General features: G+C 51.8%; 1 protein-coding gene across 10 annotated transcripts in view; it reads left to right on the top strand.

Moving 5' to 3' along the window:
- The window catches only part of INPP4A (inositol polyphosphate-4-phosphatase type I A), a 147981-nt gene that overhangs the window by 37587 nt on the left and 86969 nt on the right, over positions 1-23425 (top strand). Inside the window, exon 1 of one of the 10 annotated variants that reach the window (XM_055088914.1) lies at positions 11775-11886. The exons of 8 other annotated variants lie outside the window; for them this stretch is intronic. The gene's annotated coding sequence lies outside the window, so the exon portion shown is untranslated. Of the gene's footprint in view, positions 1-11774; positions 11887-18322; positions 18342-23425 lie in introns of those variants that run through there. One more of the 10 variants, XM_055088915.1, reaches the window with a different exon arrangement.

The raw sequence follows: 23425 nt of genomic DNA on the forward strand, positions 1-23425 counted from the left end.
CTGCGCCTGCGCGTCCGGAGCCTGTGCTCCGCAACGGGAGAGGCCACAACAGTGAGAGGCCTGCTTACCGCAAAAAAAAAAGAAAAAAAATCTTGCAGTTTATGGTGTAAGGTACGTTAGGGCACAGGTAACGAGCTGCAGTGAGTGTCCTCTTAGCACACATCCTGCCTACTGCCCCCTCCCCCCACCCCAGTGGCCGAGTAAACTCCAGCTGCTGCACATCTGTCTGGATGGAGGGCCAGGCCTAAACGGGTGTGACCTCATTCCACTCGGAGGTCTCGCCTTCCTGCTAACAGAGACCATCCGGCCCCTGCTAACCACAGGCTCCTAGTTGCTTTGCCAGTCAGTCCGTGCCTACTTAGGAGCTGAAGAAAATAGCCACATGTTATCTTGTTTGTAGGACATATTTTAGGTTAAATGTTTAAAAAGTGTGTGTGTGAAGAGCTGATGCCGTCTTGAAAATATGATGGTCATGCCGCCCGGCGGCAGCAGGAACTATGTTTGCAATTTAACATTCAAGAGAAAAAGTAGGATGCTATACTTGTGTACCCGCTGATCTCATCTGTGTAAAATACGCAAATAAAAAAAGTCTGACTTTAGTTAAGGTGTGATTATGGGCGGGGCTTCCCCTTTACTTTCCAAACTTGCAGCAAGGGAACCATGGTGATAATTTTTCAAGTGTCTGTGCTGTCGGTCCTTGGCTGACTACAGGATCAGATTCCTTGAAAACCCCAGGGCGGTTCCTGAGGTGACTTGACTGCCAGGCAGGCGGTGTGTGTCTGGTTGTCGCCCCGCGCTTGGGGCCAGCCATCACTCTGGGACCACGGCTGCAGCTCTCCTGTGATGGGAACCCAGCTGCGGGGTTCTTTGTTTTGTTGATTTCAGGGTATCAGCATCGTACTAATTTGAAAGTATTTTGCTTTTTAAGTGAGAAATTTGGAAGCTGTTTCATTCATCTTCCTTTGAATAGTTAATCCAGAGTTTTGTTGTTAGAGTAGAATACTCTTTTCCTGAGGTAAATCTGTAACTGAGAAAATAGAAATCTGTTGGAAACACCTCGTCTAGAGTACTACAACATGCTGATTGCTAACCACCTACATGAAATATTTCTCTTCATAAAATTTTAATTTCTATCGAAAGGGTTACTGCTTATTAAAACAAGGGGAGGGAGGCCTCTTGATGAGAAAGTTAAATTAGAAACAGTACTGTTGAGAGGTTTTGAATCTCAGCCTTCAGGGGAGGTTTGCTATAGTCCCACTCCGCGGACCGCGGCAGCTTTCCAGAGTCCTCGGCAGGCCGTTCCTCTTCCCTCGTTGCTCCCTACGATGGAAGGCTCAATTTCTAGCCCTTTCTCTTTTCTTTCTGGGTATCTTCATGGGGTACCGTAATTGCATTGATGGGTTTATGTTGTTTCCTGAAGTCTCGGTGGTAAATTAGGCTGAGTTTAATGGGAATGCACACACATTGCGGCGCGCTGACAAGACGGTCTGAGAATCAGACGTGTCCCTGTGATGTTTGTGAAGCAGCAGAGGTGCTGTGAACCCTCCCGGGGTCCTGAGAGTCTGGGAGGTGCGGCACATCTTCCTCGGTGCCCAGGCCGGTCTCTGTTCTCTTGTCTTCTCCCCTCCTTTCCCTGCCCTTGGCCATCTTCTGAAAGAGGAGACTCTTCCACTTCTCCTGCCTTTCTCATCAGCCCGCGCATCCCTGCCCCCCAGCGCAGCGGTGCCCCCAAGGCCTACAACAGCGTGGAGACCAGTGGAGCCACCAGCGAGCCAGAGGAGGGGAGACCGGCTGAGGGCAGGCGGGGCTCCCGGAGTTGCCCAGAGGCCCTGCCGTGTGGGTGGGCGAAGCAGGCCCCGATCACAGAGCTCTTAGATCGCTGGGTTCCTGAGGACGAGTTACGTCAGAGGAATCTGGGAATAGAAGTCAGTTCTTGGAAGGCTGGGCTGTGTGAAGGCCAGGGCAGCTGCTTCTCGGGTGTGTGTTTGCTCTGTCTGATGGCGTCTGCCTGAGGGGCCTCCTCCTGGGGGAGTCTGCGCCAGTGATCTCAGCCAATGGCAGGAGGAGGGCAGGGGAAGACTGGAAGCTGAGTCCCTAGGGGGAGAAAGTATATAAAGTATAGCTTTCCATCTTTGCACATAAAAAAAAAAAGGAAAGGCTGATTCAGAGCCAAGGTAATTTAAGAGAAATAAGCTTTAAAATTTTAGAATAGTTTGAGATTTACAAAAAGTTGCAGAGATAGTAGAGAGTTCTTCTATACTCCCCCCTCACCCTCCCACCCAGTTTCCCATATTGTTAACATCTTACCTTATCGTGGTACATTGTGATACATCAGTCACAACTAATGAGCCAATACTGATACATTATTATTAACTAAAGTCCATACTTTATTTAGATTTCCCTAGTTTTTGTTTCTATTATTATTATTTTTTAACCAAATGTCCTTTTCCTGTCCTAGAATCCTATTTGGGACACCCTATTATATTTAATTGTCTTATTTCCTTAGGGTCCTCTTGGTTGGGAGACTTCCTCAGACTTTCTTTGTTTTTGATGACCTTGACAGTATTAAGTAGTGATTGATGGTCCGGTATTTGTAGAATGGCCTTCATTTGGGGTTTGTCTGATGTTTTTCTCATGCTTGTACTGGGGTTATCGGTTTTGGGAGGAAGAGCCTGGAGGTGAAGTGCATTCTGGTCACACCCGAGCAGGGTCCGTACTGTCACCATGACTTGATCACCTGGCTGAGGTGGTGTTTGTAAAGTTACACTCCCCACCTGCTCTAGAATGTTCTCTTTGGAAGGCAGTCACTATGTGCAACCCACAGGTATGGGGTGGGAGTTAGGCTCCACCCCTTTGAGGTGACAGGGTTATTTACATAAATTGTTTGGAATTCTTCTATGTGGGAGATTTGTCTCTTCTCCATTTATTTATTTATTCAGTCATTTATTTATAACAGAATGGACTTTTGGATATTTATTTTCCACTTGGGGTTATAATTTAGTACTAGGTTATTTATTTTGTTGCTCAAATCGTTCCAGCTTTGGCCATGGGAGCTCTTTTGGTTGGGTACTGTGTCCCTTTGACATACCCCCATTATTGTGGGGTTTTTAACTGTTTTTTTTTTTTTTTTTGGCACTACGAGATGCCCCAGGCTCATCTTGTACATTTCCTGCCCCGGCCCTAGAATCTGCCATTTCTCCAACTACCCCTCACCCCTTTTATTGGAGAATTGCATTAAAAACCAAGACCCCGGCACCGAGTGGTTAAAGTTATTGTAATTTCAGTGTCTGTGTGCTCACCTGAGCGATAAAAGCAAAACACATAAATAGCGATACTAGCAAGAAATAACTGAAAATCTCCATGACCAGCTCTGCCCCTTCTCAGGCTCCTCAGACACAGTTTTACGGTTGTAAACCTGATGTGCGCCTCGTTCCGAGTCCTGCTTCTGCAGTCATCTCTGTAGTAGTGACGCCTTTATGCACACACTCTTACCCGTTCATGGTGGAGATGCAGTAAGTAGCTCTTGGAATAAATAATTCCTGCGCCCTGAGTCCTGTAGTGGCTCTTGGTCAAAAGCAATAAATTGAAAAAACCCGTTGGAAGAGAAGTTTTAGATACATGATGAGCTGTGTAGACAGAAAGCACCGCTGAGCCCCTTAGAGAGAGAGGGGCTGCTTGAGGCTGGGGTCCGGGGAGACAACTAAGAGATGGGGTTGGAGCTGGTCCGGTGGGGGGGGCGGTGGGAGTTGTATTGCAGAGGCTACAGGTGCAGGGAGGCCGAGTGGAAGCCTTGCACCCCACCCTAAAGACTCCGGAGCCTCACCTTTCGGAGAGGTGTGCATGTGCGTGCGTGTGTGTGTGTGTGTGTGTGTGTGTGTCATCTCTGGCTGTCAGCCACACTGGGAGGCCAGATCAGAGCTTGTTGCCTTAGCCCCTGTGGGGTGCCAGTGGGAACAGAGAGAAGAGGGTGATGAAAGCAGAAGTCTCAAAGGAAGAGGCGGCACAACCCAGTGACTGCCCCGCGTGGCTGATGGTGGGGAAGCCGTGTCGGGAATGTCTGAGCTCCTGAGAACGGGGGGCCCCAAAGGGAGAGGATGCAGGAGAAGCCAGTTCTGAAGGGGGACATGGGCTCAAGTTTCAGCGGGTGACAGGAGTCCGGGGCTGGTGACTCATTGACTTAATAATGCTGGATTCGGCCTCAAGAGAGGCCTTACGGCCGAGGGGAGGGCCAAGGGGAGAGATCCGGGCATTATCTCCTGGATGGAGGAATGTGGACAGTGTAGAAAGGCCTGGGGCGATGGAGCTTACCCAGAATTCCTGTGCCCCTGTGGGGGCTGTGGTGATGGGGAGAAGTGCTCCGGTTCTGGGTGTATCACCGGGACTTGTCGGTGGGGGGGGGGGCTGGGCGTGGAGGAGGGAGGGACTGAGAGAGGAAACGAGACGCCATGCTTTGGGCATGAACCACCTGGAGAATGCTGATGCTGAGATGGAGAAGGCTAGAGGTGGAGCAGCAGGGAAGCCAGGGGCGGCGCGGACAGTCCCAGAGAGGTGAGGACGTCCTCTGAAAGGGCTGGGCTATTCGGCTGGTTTCCTTTTTCTGACTGTGCTGCTTATCACACGGGAATCTCTAAAAAGAAGATGGTTTCAGAAACAGTACTTGGCTCTGGAGGATGGAGCCCATGTGGGATGAGGATGCCCTCATGGGGGGGTCTGGGTCCATCCCGCAATGGTCTTCTCAGTTGGGCCACACAGAGGTACCCCAGGTCCCTGGCCTGCAGTGTCACAGTTAAATACGGAGGAAGAACTTGAGTTTCGGGCCAGGGAGTTTGGCACTTCACTGGTTTAATATGAGGTACTTCCGGAGGTATTTGTGGTCTGGTTCAGTCCCGACCCCTTTATTGCCCTCATGGGAATGCCTGCCTTCCTCTCATTCTGTTTGAAACTGGAATTCCACAGCTCCTTGCCCTAGAATCACCGTTAACCTGTGACACCAGTGCCTCCTAGTAGACGAGGTGGGAATCTAGGGCGCCCCACCTCCTGCTCCTGTCGGGGGCGACAGCAAGGTCGGGGCTGGAGAGGTTGTGCCTGCAGCAACCGAAGACCAGACACATCGAGGGGAAATATTTGGTCCTTTGGGTGTCAGAACATGCCATGAAGGGTTCGTTTTCCAAAATTATTATTTTATAGTACGTGGACTCCTTCTACTTAGAACAAAATAAAACACTTTCCAAAGAAGAGAAGCATTTTAATGCCAGCTTCCTAATTAAAAAAAAATTACGGTGGGGAAAAATAAAATGAAGTTGCATTTCTTTATGGTGATGGAGAAAAAAATCAAAGCCCAAACTCGGTCAGATAGACAGTAGCAGTAATGATGAGTTCTGTCCGTATCTAATTGCAGCTGAGAAAACAAAACATCAAAAACAAATTGTATTTCCACAGGGAATGGGAGGTGAGCTTTGTGCATTCCACAGGATTTTCACACAGTGGGTAGTAATGTGTCAGAGCCTGGGTGTTTTTACACTAGGGGTAAGGCCTCTGCTTTCACAACTGATTCGGGAGGGTCTCGTGAGCCCCCAGCTGCAGACCCAGTGCCAGGCGGGGCCTGGGCAACAGAAGGTAAACCAAAGTGCCTTGGAGCCCTAAGGCCTCACCCAGGGAATGCTCTCTTTTGAGTGTTCACACACACTCACGCATGATCGCATCTGGACGGTTTGGTTTGCAAGCACCTTGGCCAGGGAGAAGCAGCAAATTTCAGTCAACAAGAACACCGAAAGCTGCTTAACCTGACTGCAGATGAAGAGAGCAAAGCCGGCATCACGAGTAGATGTAGCTGGAAAAGGAGCAGCAAGCCGGGTGCATTTCACATGGAAATAAGCCGCTCTGTACCCGCCATGGGAGGCACCTCTGTGCCCAGTCACAGAAGTGCTGAGTGCTGTTCATACTCTTCCCTGCACTGCAGACTGGACAGCAGCCCCAGGGCTCCCAGGTCAGGGACAGGACTGGAGCTGGGGGATGGGTCTCTTGTTCAGAAGAGTCCTTAAAATCAGGGAAGAGTGTAATACGTTTTACAACAGTTTTCTTCTAGTGTGGGTAGCTTTTAAAAAATTGCCCCCCGCGTGATCTCTCACTGGCCAGAAGCAGCTGCCGGGGGTCCCCTCCTGGAACATCTCTCTCCTTGTGGGAAGGGGCAGGCCCTGTTGATAGGCTGTCCTGGGGGCCGGTACATTGCGTCCTTCCTCACTGTCTCCCATCATGCTCCTAGAACCTGTCCTGTCTTCAGCTGGCTGGGAGGAGATCTCAGAGGGGTGTGCGGGCAGGGAGCCGGATCCCTGTGAAGCCAGGGGGCCTTCAGGGATGACTCGTCTGGTGTGTTCATGAGGGTGAGCACCGTCAGGTTCCAGGGGAGGTTGAGGCAGGGGCTTCTCGGGAAAGGGGGCCTGTGGGGCCTGTATAGGAAGCATAACCCTCGGACCTTTTGGCATCTGTTTAATGTCTGGAGGGACCTGTAGGGGAACCTAGCCCAGGAGGGCCCTGTCCAGAATAACATCAGTTTGCTAAGTACGGACTTTGGGTACGTTTCGTACGTTATAGACGGGGAGTCTGGGGCTGGAGGGGGTCTAAAGTCCAGTCCAGTTCTCAGCTCCTGCCTGACAGAGCCAGCACTGGAGTCAGCCTCCCTGCTTCCTCACCCCCATCACGGCTATCAGGTGGAGATGCTTGGCTGGTGTCTTCACATTTCCCAGCCGCCTCCTTGATTTGGATTCTGAGAATGTCGCCTGCTTCCCTTAGAGAGTGGGCAACACTTGGTGACTTTCAAGAATGTGCTGGTAGCTCTTCTCTCTCCCATGCCTGGTTACCCCAGGCCAGTTGTTTTTTGGGGAGGGGTGAGCACCACATTTCTTTTGCAAGTGGATTGGAACCCTTTTGGCCTTCTCAGCTGAGTGGCCCAGAATGAAATGGTCTCCTTTTGTGTAGAGGGGGCTACTTGAGAGGGATTTATTTTTGAGGGATGTGTGTGGCTTGTCCACTTAGTCTGACCTGATGATCTGATCTGTGATCACACACCTCTCATGCATGGTGATGTTTCCTCACATTTTCAGCTGACTTGCTAATCAGGATATACATCTGGGTGACTTCTTTTTAACAAAAATAATATATTTTTAAAGACATGGCTTAGTTCCTGCTGGGGGGATGTTTCCTTACAGTGTGTAGAACTCATATTTTGCTGGTTAATGCCAGCTTCCCTAACATGAAGTATTAGACAAAAAGGAACTTATGCATAATTTGCCGATTGTTAGAAATTAAGTATAAATTTTATTGGGATCCACTTCTGGAATGGTAGTATTAGGAGCTCCATAGACCTATTCCTCAGCAAAACAACAATAATTGGTGAAAGCTGTTTTTAAGAAAGCAATCAGTTAAAATATCCAGAAATGGTCCTAAGGGTATGCAGCAAATGAGGAAACATTTATTTGAGAAAATCTACTGTATATCAGTAACCATGTCAAGAGTCTGTGACACTTGAGCTGTGGCCAACTCCTTCCTGCCCAGCTTAGTATGACAGAAGTTATCCCTCTGGCTGGGTGTGGCTAAGAACATGTCACTCCCCGCAGTTTCCATCAAGGGCTACAGTGTCTCCCTCGGAGGGGCAAGCTGCCAGCACTTCTCACCCCTCTCAAGCTCCTGCGTTGCAGAGGCAAAATTCCAGGAAAGTGTACCCAGCTTCTACTCATGGGGCGGAGGCTCTGCACCAAACTGAGGATATTGGGGCCCCAGTTACCCTCTGTCATGCCAGTTTGCTTGTAGGGTGGAGGTCTAATTCCAGAAGAGTTAAGAAGGTCAAAGGCGGACCTCCCTGGCAGTCCAGTGGTTAAGACTCCTGCACGTCCACTGCAGGGGGCACAGGTTCGATCCCTGGTCAGGGAAGATCCTGCATGCCGTGTAGTGTGGCCCCCCGCCAAAAAAAAGATCAAAGGCTACCTCCTCCACCCAGCACTCTGTTCATAATGTGGGGTGTCACTCCGAGAGAAATGAGCTACTGTCCTTGACCCCAACTCCAGAGCAGTGACTCAGAGACTTTGCCGAGGAGAAGAGGTTGGCCACGAGAACAGAAAACTCTGAGGCTCTCCCCAAAAGTACTGAATTTATTTATAACAGAGTATGGGGAAGTTCAGACCTAAGCATGCTGTCAAAAACAAGACAAGGAGATCTTGGCGGTAGGAAGCTGAAAAGAGGCTGGTAGCTCCTTGAGAGCAACAGTTGAAACTTCAGGCTAGTGAAAACCAGAGAAAGAGCTAAGAAGAGCCCTCCTGGGGTCAGAACAAACCTCAAACACTGATATCAAAAATTGTTCCCTCAAAAAGGCCAGCATTTAATTGATTATGCTGCACAGCAGTTGATGCCTGAGGATATTGTCAAAAACAATAGAGCAATCAGCCAGCAACTCATGGAGCCTAACAGCTGGGTGTGATAACATCAGAGGCAGGCAGCTTTACAGAGAGATAAGGGAAGAGAAAAAGAGAGCCCTGATAAAACCATTGTCACCCCAGGGAGACTGTGTACACCCAAGGCAGTGTCCTCTGAGGAACAACATCAGAGGCTGCACACTGTGGGGAAAGTGGGGAGTCCTGAGGGGATAGACTTCACTAAACTAGTCCAGCTGATTCACTGAAAAAATAAGAAAACAGAAACAAGCTCTTGTGGGGAGAGGATCAGTATTTGAACTGCTACAATATATTACCTAAAAGGTCCAATGTTTAAGACAAAAGGATAACATGCAAAGAAACAGGTAAGTGTGATGGGATTCTTTTTTTTTTTTTTTTTTTCTTTAAAAAAAACAGCAGAAACTGCCTGAAAGAGGGCCCAGATGTTGGATTTAACAGACAAAGACTTTAAAGCAGCCATGGTAAATATATTCAAAGAACTAAAGGAAATCACGCTTAAAGAAGTAAAGAAAGGTCTGATGACAATGTTTGATCAATTAGAGAATACCAATTAAAAAAAAAGTATGAAATGAACTGAATGGAAATTCTGGAGTTGATATGTAAAGTAACTGGCATGAAGAATTCACTGGAAGACCAAAACAGTAGATGTTAACTAGAAGACAGAATAAGTAAACTTGAAGATAGAGTGATAGAGATTATGCAGTTCAAATGATGGAGGAAAAAAATGAAGAAAATGAACAGAACCTCAGGGAAATGTGGGACACCATTAAGCACACCAACATACACATAATACAAGTACCACAGGAGAGGAGAGAGAGAAACAGAAAAAAATATTAGAAGAAATAATGTTGAAAACGTCCCAATTTGATGAAAAACGGTCTCCACATCCAAGAAACATAATAAACTCTAAGTAACATGAACACAAAGAAGTCCACACTCAGGCATATCATAGTAAAAAATGTTGAAAGACAAAGAGAAAATCTCGAAAGCAGCAAGAGGAAAATGACTCAGATTGTACCAAGAATCTCAGTAAGATTAACAGACTTCTCATTTGAAACAGTGGAGACCAGAAGGCAGAGAGATGGATGGCATGTTCAAAGTCCTGAAAGAAAAAAAAAGAGGGGCTTCCCTGGTGGCGCAGTGGTTGCGCGTCCGCCTGCCGATGCAGGGGAACCGGGTTCGCGCCCCGGTCTGGGAGGATCCCGCATGCCGCGGAGCGGCTGGGCCCGTGAGCCATGGCCGCTGGGCCTGCGCGTCCGGAGCCTGTGCCCCGCGACGGGAGAGGCCACAGCAGAGGGAGGCCCGCATACCAAAAAAAAAAAAAGAAAAAAACGTCAACCAAGGATCTTATATCCAGGAAAGCTGTCTCTCAAAAATGAAGGTAAAAATAAAGATATTCTCAAATTGAAAAATAAGCCAAAAAACCCCCCAGAGAATTTGTGGTCAGTAGACCCGCCTTACAGAACATATAAAGGAAGGTCTTTGGGCTGAAAGCAAGTGACCACAGGTGATTATTCAAATCCATATGAGAAGCCAAAGAATGCCAGTAAGAAGACAAAGAATGCCAGTAAAGCTTATTATATAATTACATGAGACAGTATAACTGCATATTTCTCCCCTATTTTATAAAATAATATGTATATAATTATGTTTTGGGGCCTAGGACATTTAGAAAAGTAAGGTATTTGACAATAACAGCATAAAGGAGGCAAACGGGAGCAAAACTGTATCGGAATAAGGAAATTACACTGCATTAATGAGGTAACCCAAATCCACAGGACAATAGGAAGAGAACCAGAATTGGTGAATAATAAGGTAGATGAAACAGACCCTAGAAATATATACTTGCTTTCCTTCTCTCACTTCTTAAAAAACACGAAAATTATATAAAGAAATAATAACTATATTTTGGGGTTTGTAATATATATAGATATAATAATTATAATAATAATTGAACAAAAGGAGGAAAAAGGAATAGAACTATATAGGAGCAATGTTTCCATATCTCACTGTAATTGTGTGGGTAAAGGAATTAAAGGTTACACTAGAAAATATTCACTTAATGCAAAGGAAAGCAGTAGATGAGGAAGAGAGGAACAAAAAAGGCAGAGACGTCTTATGCCCTTGCCACCTTCAAATTGTTTTTATTATAAGGGTATAAACTAAATACTAGAGTTTGACTGTGTTTCTTTAATTCTACTACATGAAAAAAAATTTTATTAGCTTTTTTCTGGATAGAGCCCTCATCTGTCTCCCATTTATTCTGGGGCTTTTTGTCAAAGGTGTATTTTAAATGTATTCAGAGCATGTACACACCTGACCAGGAGGTTGTAAAGATAAAAGGAGTGGCTGTGGCGTGAGGGAGGTGCTTGGACCTGGAGTTTACAACCTGGGGTTGGTGTGTCCTGGCTCTGCTACTGCTTGTGACCTTGAACTGGTCACTTGTCCATCTCTGACCCTGGCTTCAAATGTTAAATGGTCACCTCGAGCACTCAGATGATGACTGGGAAGTGTTTGACCACAGCTTCCCCCATCCCCCTTCCCAGAAGATGAGACGTGGGGAGGGGAGAGAGGGGATTCAGGTTCTCTGCCTCAGTGTGAGAGCCGCACCCTTTGTAAGCAGAAAGGGGAAGGGCGGCTGCTTCACCACCTCTGCTCCTGGACCCCTTCTTGGCAGCACCCACCAGCTCAGCTGCTGGACTTGTGCGGTGTATTAGGTCAGAGGATGCCAGGTGCTGTCTGTTGTGCGAGGCATGTTGTTGTGGACTGAATTGTGTCTCTCCCACTCCCAGCCCCTACCAGATTCATATGTTGAAGTAACCCCCAACGTGACTGTATTTGGAGATAGCATCTCTAAAGAGTTAATTAAGGTTAAATAGGTCATAAGTGTGGGCCCTAATTACGTAGAACTGGTGTCCTTATAAGAAGAGGACAAGACACCTGGGAGGGGTGCCCAGAGAAAAGTCCACGTGAGGACACAGGGAGAAGGTGGCCGTGTGCACGCCAAGGAGAGAGGCCTCAGGAGAACCCCAACCTGCCGGCACCTTGATCTTGGGCTTCCAGTCTCCAGAACTGTGAGAAAAGAGATCTCTGTTGGGCGAGCCCCCCAGCCTGTGGTGTTGTGCTATGGCAGCCCGAGCAGACGAATACCCAGCTGCTGTGGAATCTCAGTGTCCTTTGTCGGTACCCACCAGCACTTCCCCACTGAGGAGCTGGGAAAGCCATCCCGCTCAAAATTACAGACGTGCAAGATAATCACAAAGGAAAAGGCTGGTTTGCAGACTGTCTTCTCTCTGTTCTCCTTCAGATCTGCTTAATGACCCGCCTGGTGGCAGAAGCCGTCTGAGTGCCGGTGTCAGCCTGCCTGGGGGCTGTGGGTCTGGGGTGCAGGGCGACGCACCAGAGCAGGGTCGCCTGACAGCAGTTATCCCAGAAATGCCAGGTTTGCCCCGCGTTTTGATCGCCTCCCTATTTTTCCCCCTAAAGCCGTGGTGGTGGATAATCACACAGTATTTTTAGATCTGCTTTGCAGTTTCTCTGTGCAAACCTTTCCTCGGGTACATGGTTTAATCCTCTCATCCAGCCTTGTTTAAGGTCTACAGAGTGCTATATTTATTTGACTTTATTTGAACTTTCAGGGCTTTTCAGAATGTTGTTCCAAGAAATCTAATGATTACAGAACTCTAGAATTTAATGCCTTAAAAGGCTTAGCTACTGATACGAGTGTAGGTTTTCTTATGACTTATTTCCCTCCTTTTTTTCTAGGCCATCTAGGGCAGGCTAGCTAAAAACTCCCTTGGAATTAGTGTCAGAAGGTCTTTTTTTTTTTTTTTTTAAATTAATTTCAGTTTTTAGAGCAGTTTTAGATTCATAGCAAAATGTGGCAGAAAGTATAGAGAGTTCCCATATATGCCCTGTCCCCACACAGAAAGTTGTTTGCTTGTGCCGTTGTAACTTTTCAAGGACAGAAGGGACAGATTCTCCTTTTTAGAGAAGTAGTATATTTCTTGGCTAGATTGACGACCTTTAGTGATCAGGTGGAGGGTGAGTGTCAGACCACCCATCTCTTTCTGCAGCTTAAATGAACTTGGGCCTGGCACCCAGCAGAGTCTCACCACGTCTACCATGGGCCCACGGGAGCCACAGGAGGTGTCATTGGCAGGCCCAGATCTAATTCCCGGGGAAGCCTCCCCACTGCTCGTAACCCAGGCTGTGTCATCCTCCAGAAAGAATGTGTCATTTAAAGATTTAAATCCTAACTCCTACCTTTTCAAAGCATTTTTGCCTTTGTATCTCATTTGACTCTTAGCAAGACCTAGTGCCACTTAAATTTAAGTGAGTAACTTGGGATCTACAAAGCCTTCACACACACTTTCTTAACTGAGATTTGCAGCAAGCCTCTAAGGTTGGGGATGTCTCCCCAGCTTGATGACAGAGGACATGGGCTCCGAGCAGAGCCTTCCCACAGTCAAACAGCTGGGTCGGGGTTGGGGATGGAGATGGGGTGCCGGGCCCCCCGTCTCCTGAAGGGGGCCTGCGTGCTGCTGGATGCAAGCCTTATATCTGAAGAGTTAAATTCATTTCTACGTGTACTTGAGTATTTAACTAGTTCAGGATATTACGTGTAGCAAATTTAAGTTAAAACATTTATTTAAAGAAGAATCTCTGCGCAGCAGTACAGTGCAGTCATGGTAGAAGTCATGCCCCCCGAGGGCCTGCTGTTCAGGAGGTGCCGTGAACCGTGCTAACTCTGCGAGGGGACCAGAAGGGAGGCCGGGGTCCTGTTGTGCGGCTCAGCCTTGCTGGTCATCCTCAGGATGGTGGGGAAGACGCCCCTCTTCTCTGCACCGTGATGTCCTCGCTGAGGCAGGGAGTATGATTTCCCTGGGGCTGGGGCAGGCTTTGCGGTGAGGAGCAAATGACAGAGCAGAATATACACAGTTGATGCCACTTTGGGCAGCCCACCAGTGTAGGATAGCGGATTGGGGAGGAAGGGGTGGGGAGGACAGAGCCACACCCAGCAGGGGACACCCGAGTGCCCAGAGTTTGTGATTTGCCTGAGATCTGATAGCTGAATGAAGCACCTGAAGCAGACCAAGAGCACGACTCCGTGCCAGCTGTGTTTCCCTGAATTTCTCTGCTCTTGTTTGTGGTTGGCACGGTGCGCTGCTCAGCGGAGTGGTGCAGGCAGAGCTGAGGGATCCAAGACTTTCGTTGGATACACTGGTGCCCGCTCCCTTCTGGCTGAGTATCGGACAGATGTGTGTTCACACCTACCCGACGGGTGTGCATCTGGCCCCTTCCCCAGCTGGTCCTCACTGAAACCTGGTGATGGGGCTGCGTGATGGTCCCGGGGGTGTCGGGTGATGTCTGTGTGGGGCCGGCCCAGTCACCCAGAGGAGGAGAACATTCCACCGGGTGGAGACCTGCCTCCCTGGCTCTCGGTCAGTGTCCTGCCTGCTCCCAAGGGGGCAGGACCTGAGGTGGCTTGGAGGGTGTACCTGCTCCCTGCCAGCTTCCGGTTCTTGTTTTTCTACAGATTTCTTCTAGTGAGAGGTGGGAGCAAATCTAAAAAATGAATTTTGAAGGCACATTTTCCCTCGTCTCTTTATCACCCAACTGCCAAGAACGTTTTAAAAAAAACAAAACGTGAAAGCACAAGTAGAGATTTAAATTAGTTTTCACTGTCACTGCTCTGGGTGATGGTAACTTCACGTAAGATGTGTGACAGGGAGACACTTCATGGGGGCCTTGTTCTCTGCACTGTAGAACTCAACTGAATTTCAGAGAAAAAGAAATAACCCTCAAAGGTTTATCTTGACACTTATAATTACACAGAAGTCCTGACTCGTTAGCATTCTTTTTCTAAACAAAAAGCACAACGGCTGGAATCTTTCTGGAACAAGGGGACAGCGGAAGAAAGGGAAGATGCTTGCGGCCACTTCCTTGAGTGCTCTCATCCCACGTGGTTTACGGGGAGCTCATGGGGGAGGGCCTCTCAAAGGCGAAAATGGCTCTCATGTAAAGTGTTTGCTAATAGACCTGAAATTGCTTGGCCTCTTCAGTTACTAAGTGGTTTTAGTTCCTTTCCTGGTTGTTGCCTTGTTGGGTTTCACTTCTGATTTGTAGAATTGAATAGCGCTTCCTTCAGCGCTAGTGAGCATGTGCTGACGTCAGTGGTCTTGATGACAAAACAGCCTTTGAACCCCCTGGAGACCTGCCAGGACAAGAGAGCTGTCCTTTACGTGTTGGTCATAGATGTTGCCTGTCTGTTCCGGGGCAGGTACCCCCTTGGCCCAGGCTTACGAGGCCTGAGCTGGTTTGTACCAAGTGAGCAAGAGGTTTGTTTTCAAAAGCCCAAGACGAGGGTTCCAGAGAGCACAGGAGTTGCCTGCTAGCTGGAGCCCAGCACTGTGGTCTGGGGTCAGTGGCTCCCCAGAACTGACCCTGTCCTGGCCCTCCAGCCCATCCTCTGTGTCCCCTGCTGCACCAGACTTCCCCGTTGCCTGAACTCACTGTCCCTGAGCGAGCCTGGACCTTTGAAGTCAGCTCCGTCCACACTGCATCTGGACAATCACTGACTAGATTTAAGGGTTCTTCCTCACCTTCCCCACAGCCCAGGGCGTGCGTTTCCCTTTTGTCTGGGCGTTGTCTTGCCTGAACGTCTTACTCCATCGGTAACACTGGTGGGTCCTTGCGGGCAGGGACCCTTCTGACTCGCCGTGTGTCCCCTCGGAGTGCCCGGCCCGGCACCTGTTGAATGAACGAGCGAGCAGCTCTGGTTCCCGGTTGCAGGCTGCCGTGAACACTCAGGGGGTCGCAGGCGCCCGGGCCAGGCTTGCCAGTGGAGGGCAGAAACACCCGCAGAGCTGCCATCTGCCCCCTGCCCCTGGCCCGTCCCCGTTGGCCTGATGGTCGCTGGAGGTTGGCAGCGGTGCACGGCTGGTCTGCCGTTGAGTGTGAACTGGGCGCCAGCTGGCACCTCTCCCACCGCAGCTCGGGTGGGCGGCTCTGAGTGCTGCCCCGAGAAACTACTGGGCCTGCAGCTCTCTTTCTAAGTCGCTTTTCTGGGTTCCCATCATCTCTGCCACCACTGGCTTTGCACTCAGAGCTGTGGCCAGGCTGCCGTGGGAGAGGCTCTCAGAAGCCTCCCGCGAGGGTCCTCTTTGCCCTGGTCAGGAAGTCACTCCAGGCCACCCTTTGAGGGGTGGCCTGTGAAGGGCAAACACGACTGGTGGGGGAGCCGCGGGACCCTTCCCCCCGCGCCGTCCTCCCGCTCAGCTCTGGGAGGGAAGGATTGGCAGAGGCTGCCTGGGAGGGCAGCCCTGGGTCGGCGGAGGGGTGGGACGCCGACTTCTCTGTCGGCCGTGCCCCCGCCTCCCGGCGCAGGGGCAGGGGGGAAATGTGGGCCACAAAGGGCTCTCTTCTGTGGGCCACACCCGCCTCCGGGCGCTTCCCCGTCTCACTTCCGTCATATCACAACCGCTCAGCCGAAGCCAGAGCCCCCTCTTTCCAGAGAGGTCACGTGTGACACAGGACTGCCTGCCTTTTATTTTCTTACGAGAATACGGGGCACTGAAGCCCTCTGAGTCTCCTCTGTGTCTTCCACCCAACAGTGTTCCATTTTGGCAGCTAGAGTGGCAGCGAATGCACCACTTCACCAGAGACTGACGTGTCCTGAAGCTGGCAGACCGAGCGCCCCGCTGTATGTTCCACAGCACGTAGAAGACCGAGACGTCTCTCCCTGATGTGGGTTTGTTGGTGCAGAAGCTAAACTCAGCCTGGTTGGGTGTTCCCCGCTGCGAAGCCTGGGCAGAGCCCATCCCAGTGTCCTGGCTCACGGCCTTGTTCCAGAAATAACTTTGTCTTCCTGGCATTTCATTGATCTGTGGTTGTTGCTTCGCGTTAATAGCCCTTTAAGGGATTTTATTCCTGCCCAGAAAGTTTTATATTCTGTCGTGAATAGAAAGCCAACTTTGACACTTCTGGCTAAGAAAACAAGCTTTCCTAGTGATTATAAAAATAAACTGAACCCACCCTCCTCCTGTCATCTGAAGCACGTGGAACTTTCCAATTACTGTCAGGGCCGCTCTGGCGATGGCCGCGGTCTAGAAGGAAACATGGGTGACAGCGGCGTGGACTGGCCAGTGCCTCGTCGGGCCCACGCGCCATCCCGCACAAGGCGCTGGAGCGAGGGGTCCAGCAGGAGCCGGACGGTGGCACCGGGCTGCCCGCAGGTTTGGCTGATTGGAAGCACTGGGTGGCGTGGTGCTAGCGCACAGACACCAGAGCTTGAGGGTGAGCCTGAGGCCTTCTTATGGGATAAGCCCTGGCAGCTGGATCCTCCTTTGTTTTCCCCAAGCTCCATTAGCATGGGATTTGGAAAGTTAAAGTCCCGCGCTAATAACCTGTTTTCTAGTAAATGGAACCGAAGTCTGGCGTCATGGCTGCTCGCTGACCAGCTTATGGAGCTGCATCGGGCCAGGTCTGACTCACCTCTCTGGGGGCTGGTGTGGACGCCCAGCTTCCCTGCCAGGAGTGCACTTTGCCACTAGGTCTGCGAAAAATACCGGCAGGTCTTTGGGACCGTACTGTCTCCTGGGCGGGCTAAGCTTGCTCAAGGCCTGTGTGTCCCCGCGTCGGGCCCACTCCTTTTCTGTGTCCAGCCGCTGCCCGAGTGGCAAAGCTGGTTCACTCTCCCTGCGGTGCGGCCCTGGACAGACCTGAAGGAGGACATGGGAGTTTTGTAAGGAGGGGGAGGACGCGTGTGTTATCCTTGAATTGTGGAGTGTGTGCCACCAGTGTGACCTGGGGACGGCGTGCTGACTGTCTCCCCAGGCTCCTTGACACGTTCTTCACTTACTATACCAGGATATTCCACAGTGAATGAATCAAAGCTGTTGTGAACCGTACAGAGAAGGACATGATGAGGGAGCCACAGGAGTCATGCAAAGAGCAGAGAAACCCCTGCTAGTTGTGGTAACGTGTCGGCACCAAAAGGAGGTCTTGAGTGACGACTTGCTGGTTTGGGGGTCAGTGTATTTCCCATCCTACTTTCCCATTGAAATGTAACGCGTCTGTACAATATTCTATAAGCCCCATCTCCACCATCAGGAACGCAGAACATTATATGTATGTTTTTTTACTTCAGTATCAGTTGGTATTGTTGGCTAGGTTTTGTCTGTTTATCCTGTTCACAAATTTTTGTCTTTTTTAAAAACTTATTTTGAAATATTTTGACAAAAATAGGTTATTTTTGTCAAGGAGCATAATCCCAGCTTAGGAAAAGGGAAGCAAACATGAAATGATGCAAAAAAAGAGGCTGTTCTCATCCTGACGTTCTCTTTTGCCTTCTCTAAGAAGATCTGTTTCCTCTCTCGTGTCTGAGGTGCTGACTGTGAAAGCCGGACATGGGCTCAGGACTGAGGCACCAGAGTGGGCGCTTGTAAAGCTTGTGGCTGGTGATGGAGAGGGAAACGCTGTTTAGTGTGTCTTGAATCTGAAATCTGTTCTTCCGGGAGGTCCTGAAAAGGGACGGAGGGAAGAAAGTAATATTCCAATAAACATTGTACGATTAAAATGGTATTTGTGAAAGTGCTTAAAAATCGAGGACCTCTGCGAGTGGACCAGATGGTGCCTTTTATTGATAGGAGCATTTGTTTGCAGCTTGAGCTACTGTGCCCAGCGCTCTGTGTTGCGTTTGGGAAAGCGACTGGACTAGAGAGACCCACCTTCCGGTCCCGACTTCCCTCCGCAGCTCACGACCTTAGAGAAGCCTCTTTAGCCCCGTGAGCCTGGGTCCTGTCTGTCAGACGCCGCCAAGCGGCGAGCGAGGTCACCTGGACGGGCGTTTTCTACCTGAGAAGGTTTTCTTTCCTTGGGGACCAGCTGATGCAGGTGAGCGGCCGGGGTGTGGGTGGAGGCGCCCTGGGCTTGGTGGTTCGTGGTCTCCTCCTCTCGTGAGCTTCTCGCGCCGTCCGGGATCCCTGGGTCCACGCTCACAGTCCCGGGAGTGTCGCCGCGTCCCCACCCCTCTGCCTGGTTCCGCAGCCCCCTTCCTGGGGAGCGGTGGCCAGCGGTGGCCGCTGGCCGCTGTTACTTTGACCAGCTGGCTGCTGGGTAGGGCTCAGTGGCCATTGCCGGCATTCCTGGCCTCAGGCCAGGCAAGGGAGGGAGTGGAAGGCGTGGCCCCGAGAGCTTCGAGTCACTCAGCGTCCTGTCTGGGCGGTGGTTTCTGTTCCGCAGCCCCGTCTGTCACGTTAAATTAAGGTAAACTAGAGCGCATTTGTGTCGGGGTTCTGTTTGTCGACATCTTGTACATCTCTTTTAGTTTTAGTAGTTTAAGAGCGCCAAGACAAGAGTTTATACCTAATTTATGTTCACGTTATCCATCTTAAATAATATAGAAAACCAGGTACCCTGGGAGTTCTTTGACTTTCCGAAGTTTAAGAAGGACTTGCTGTAGGGTCTCTGCGTTCAGCTGCTGAAACCTTGACTGGAGATGATTCTGTCCAGCCTCCCCCTCCCCCCGCTTTGTGGGAACTCTCCCCACCAAACTTAGGTGTCAGCGTGGCACCCATGCTACAGTGTGCCCCCTCCAGCCGGCGGGGGGGACCTGGCCCAGGCAAGGCCCTTGGGTCACCTTCCCCGGAAGAGAGCTGGGCTGGAGACTCGGGGAGCATCCGTGCGTTCAGCCTCTTCAGTGGCTCCGGCTGGAGACTTTAAAGTGGGGCTCTCGGCCCTGCTACGTGCACAGGGTCGTGGGCAGAGTCGGGGGTGACGTGGGCGAGAGAGGGAGCCGAGAAGAGTCAGACACGGGGCGCACAAGCCAGCTCAGCCGTTTTCCTGCCCCGCTTTTGTAAGTCAGCTCAGAACCTTTATGAAGACGGGCTTTTCTGTTTAAGCTCACCTGAATCGGACTCTCCAACCTGCAGCACAAGGTCCTGTGTGTCAAGCATGGTTTTTTGGCCATGATAGGAGTGCCCAGAACCCGCCCTCACGGTGACAGCCCCGTCGCTGAAGCCCCAAGGACGGGGGGGAGGGGCAGCAGGGTCAGCAGAGTGGAGGGCGTTGCTGCAGCTGGGGTGTGGGCCCCCGCCCCGGGAGGGCGCCCCCTTTTGGCGCTGTGACCCTAAGGAGCCTTGAGCAGCTGTGGCCACACCCGCATTGGCCATTCCCTTCTCTGAAAGGACAGACCTCTCCCAAAAGGGAGGAGGACAGAAACAGAGTCTGGGGCGGCTTCCGCCCTGGTGGCTGGAGGAGCTCAGGGCCCAGCCTCCAGGTGGCCAGCTCCGGGTAGGGGGAGGTAGAGACAGGCACCAGGCCAGGCCCCACAGCCTTGGGTTTGGGTGGAAATAGAGAAGAGAAAGATTCTTAGGCAGTGAACAGGGCACACGCAGCCCAGCGCTGGGGCTTAGAGCACCCCCCAGCCCTGGGCATCCAGAGTTCTCTTCCAGCTTTGAGTGAGTGCCTGGGGGTGGGACCTCTGCGTCTGTGACGACACCTTCCCTCATTGGCTGAGGGGGCCTTCATGGAGCCCCACCCGGACACAAGCTGACCCACAGGTCACGGGGAAGCCCTTGTCCTGTCCCCTTTGGCTCTCGGTCCCCTGGGAGCTGCATGTCTTCATTGACAGTGGGAATCAGTAAATACTGGATGGTTTCCTCCGTCCTTTGCACACCCGTGTGGAAGTTTCTGTGGAATTGCTGAGAGGCCAACACGCAGACGAACTTTCAGTTAATTATGTGAGGGCTTCGAGTGGCCAAGGTGACAGAGGAGCACGCCGTGAGGCTTGTCACAGCCGTGGACCTTCTGGGGTAGAGAAGAGTGCGCTGTCCGCAGCACTGACGGGCGGCTCTCACGACGGACCGTGGTGCTCAGCGTCTGCGTCGTCTTTGTTCATGGTGTCCTGGGGAGCTTATGCGATGATCAGACGACAATGAAGCCCGGTGCGTGGGAGTGAGAGGAGTGACATAAAGGACACTGAGTCGAGTCATCCCAGGAAAGAGCCTTCAGAATCCCTGGTTCCAGCACGCGGGGCGCCCCTGCTGGAACGGGGGGAACAGCACAGGGGAGGGTCTCAGAAGAGGTTTCACTAGCACCGGAATGGCCCTCAGAGGGCCCACCATTCGTGTTTCCGCTACATTTCTTGTGACGCGTTTCCTGAGCACGCCTCCTTGTTCATCTCTGTGTCCCTGAGACCTGGTCCACGAGAGACCTGAGACGGTCGGTTGATAGAGAAGAAAGCGCAGGAGGTGTAGAAGCCAGAGAGGGCAGGCACCTGCGGAGAGCGGCTGGAGCGTGGGTGCGGGGGAGGGAGGCTGGTGGCAGAGAGACCACGGCTGCTGCTCGTGCCGCGCGGCGGCCGGTAACACGTGTCTCCTCTCCCAGGAGTGAGCACCCAGACCCGCCGTGCTCTCACAAGCACTCCGAAGCAGTCTATCCAGGGCACCTGAGCTCCAGACTAGTTCCTGCTGAAATTCCCCTGAAGGTTCGTGGTTTGCAGGCGAGTCACAGGGGCTGAGCTGCAGTTCCAGACCGCGCTGTCCCCAAGACCCCCTGGAGGAGCTGGTTTTTAGGAAGGACACACAGGAAGCGAGAGAGCTGCCCTGTCGTCCAAAGAAGGGCAGCCTCACAGAGGGCAGCCGGCCGGGGAGGTCTCAAGAGCGAGGAGGCGGGGCGGGAAGGGTCACAGGCTCGCCAGTGTCGCGTGGGGACAGACGGGACTGCCGGGATCTCTGGGGAGGATGCCACCGGCACGAGTCGCTGAAGGATTGGGTGTGGGTGTGAGAGGAAGAGGAGTCCAGGCGCTTGCACTGATCTTGTTTTTGGCTGGAGCCAGTGCAGGGATGGAGCCTCCATCGACCGAGGTGGGAGAACCGTGAGGGGCCGGGGGATCGGGGCTGTGGCTGGAAGGGTCTGGGCTTGTCCTGCTCAGGGCACCGCCCTGCCTGTTGTCCCTCCCCCCGCTGTCCTTTAGAGCGGCGGTCCCCAACCTTCTTGGCACCAGGGACCGGTTTCGTGGAGGACAGTTTTTCCACGGACCCGGGTTTCGGGGGTGGGGAGCGGGGAGAGGATGTTCCGGGCGGTAACGCGGGCGATGGGGTGCGGCCAGTGAAGCTTGGCGCGCGCCCGCCGCTCACCTCCTGCTGTGAGTCCGGTTCCTAACAGGCTGCGGACCGGTACGGGTTGGGGGGTGGGGGACCCCTACTTCAGAGGAATATCCACGGCCCACCCAGTGCCCGACTCTTCCCACTGGAGTCCAGAGACGTGCATTGAATCTGGGTTAAGGCACTAAATTCTGTCAGCTGCCGTATTCATTAAGCTAATGAGGCAGGTTAGTTAATTAAATCAGGTGAACTCATTGCCACGCTACCTGTTCAGTGTCACTGTCAGCGAGCGGGACTTGGGGGAATGGGAGGACGCAGGAGGTGACAGATTGATTTTCCCCTGCCGAGCGCAGGCCCGGTGCAGCCCTGGGTCGGCTTGTCTTTGTCTGCAGGTGAGACTGTACACCAACTGCAGCACATTTCTTATTATCCTGTGCTTGCCTTTCTAAGACACATCATTTTCTGGCAGTTAAATACCAGCGACACTGAACCGATGTTCTGCGGCTCTCTCACACGTTAGGCCTCGTTCTTGGAGTCCCAGCCAAGGCCCGAGGCCCTCCCTGCACAGGGGCTAGAGCAGGAAGTAGGAGAGAGCTGGGTCCAAGGGGAAGGAGGAAGTGGCCTCCCCACAGGCTCCTCTGCAGTACAGGGGAGCCTGGTGCCACCCTCTGGAGAACAGAATCCCAAGGATGTCCAGCCCGAGGCACAGCCCTAGTGGTGGGGGCAGGGTCTCCTTCCACGCTCCCCTCTGACTGGGGCACCGTGGATTCCCCCCACCAGCCGTCCTGTCCTCATCTTACAGCTGAGGAAACCTCAGCACAGGGAAGGCGCCCTGTGGAGGTGACATGGCTCCCAGTGGCTGACACCAGTGCCCGGGCTCCCTCGCCAAGCCCCACCGCCTCCTGGAAGGGCCCTCCGTTCACACATCCCTTCCCATCAGCAGCCTGTAAGCCTAAATTTTAGGGATATTATTAGAAAATGTGATGACTATAAACTGAAGCACAGCAAAGTGCCATGGACCTGGGGGAAGAGTTGTGGTTGGAGAGCCCAGGGAGGCTGCGGAGTTGTACATGTGAAGAGGCTGAGCCGGAGGGAAGGCCTTCCCGGCTCGCAGATGCCCCAGGAAGAATGTAGTGTGGACCCAACACGTGGGAGGTTAGGAAAGCCCAGGAGAGAAGCTCAGCGTGTCGCACGGAGGCCTTTGGTGCCAGGCCCTGTGTGGGCTGTCATGTGTTTCTCTATGTACGTGCTTGCTCCTCAGGGCATCCCTTGGTGGTAGTGCTGTTACTCCTGTTTTACAGATTGTGAGTCTGAGGCTGGGAGAAGCTCAGTAGCTCTGTCACTCGTGCAGGAGGAGGGGTCTGAAGTGACATTAACTGAGCAGGTGCTTGGACTCACGGAACAGCTCTGGGCCTCTGCTGGTTGACCCAAGTATCCAGGTCCCAGAAGGGCAGGTGTCGAGAGCGCTGTGGACCAGAGTGTCTGGGGCCTGGTGGGCTTGGGGCCAGAGCACGGGCCGGGGGCCAAGCCCAAGGCCTGCCTGTGTGCCCCCTCAGAACCCTCCCAGGTGCCCTCCGCCCTGGTGGTCTCTGTTCCCGGGGCCTCTGGCCTTTCCTGCCCAGTTAATACCTGAGCCTTTGCCGCAGCCAGCTTTCCTGGCTTTTTGTGGTGAGGAGGCATATTTGACTTTGTTTAAAAAATTAAGATCTTTCCTAGGCAGTTGGCTTTTTTAAACAGAAAAAAAAAAAGAAGACCTGCTTGCTTCCACTATTCTTACGCATTTTTTTTTTTTTTTTTTTTTTTTTTGCGGTACGCGGGCCTCTCACTGTTGTGTCCTCTCCCATTGCGGAGCACAGGCTCCGGACGCGCAGG

Source organism: Physeter macrocephalus, chromosome 12 (genome assembly GCF_002837175.3).
Source record: "Physeter macrocephalus isolate SW-GA chromosome 12, ASM283717v5, whole genome shotgun sequence".
Taxonomy (NCBI): Eukaryota; Metazoa; Chordata; class Mammalia; order Artiodactyla; family Physeteridae; genus Physeter; species Physeter macrocephalus.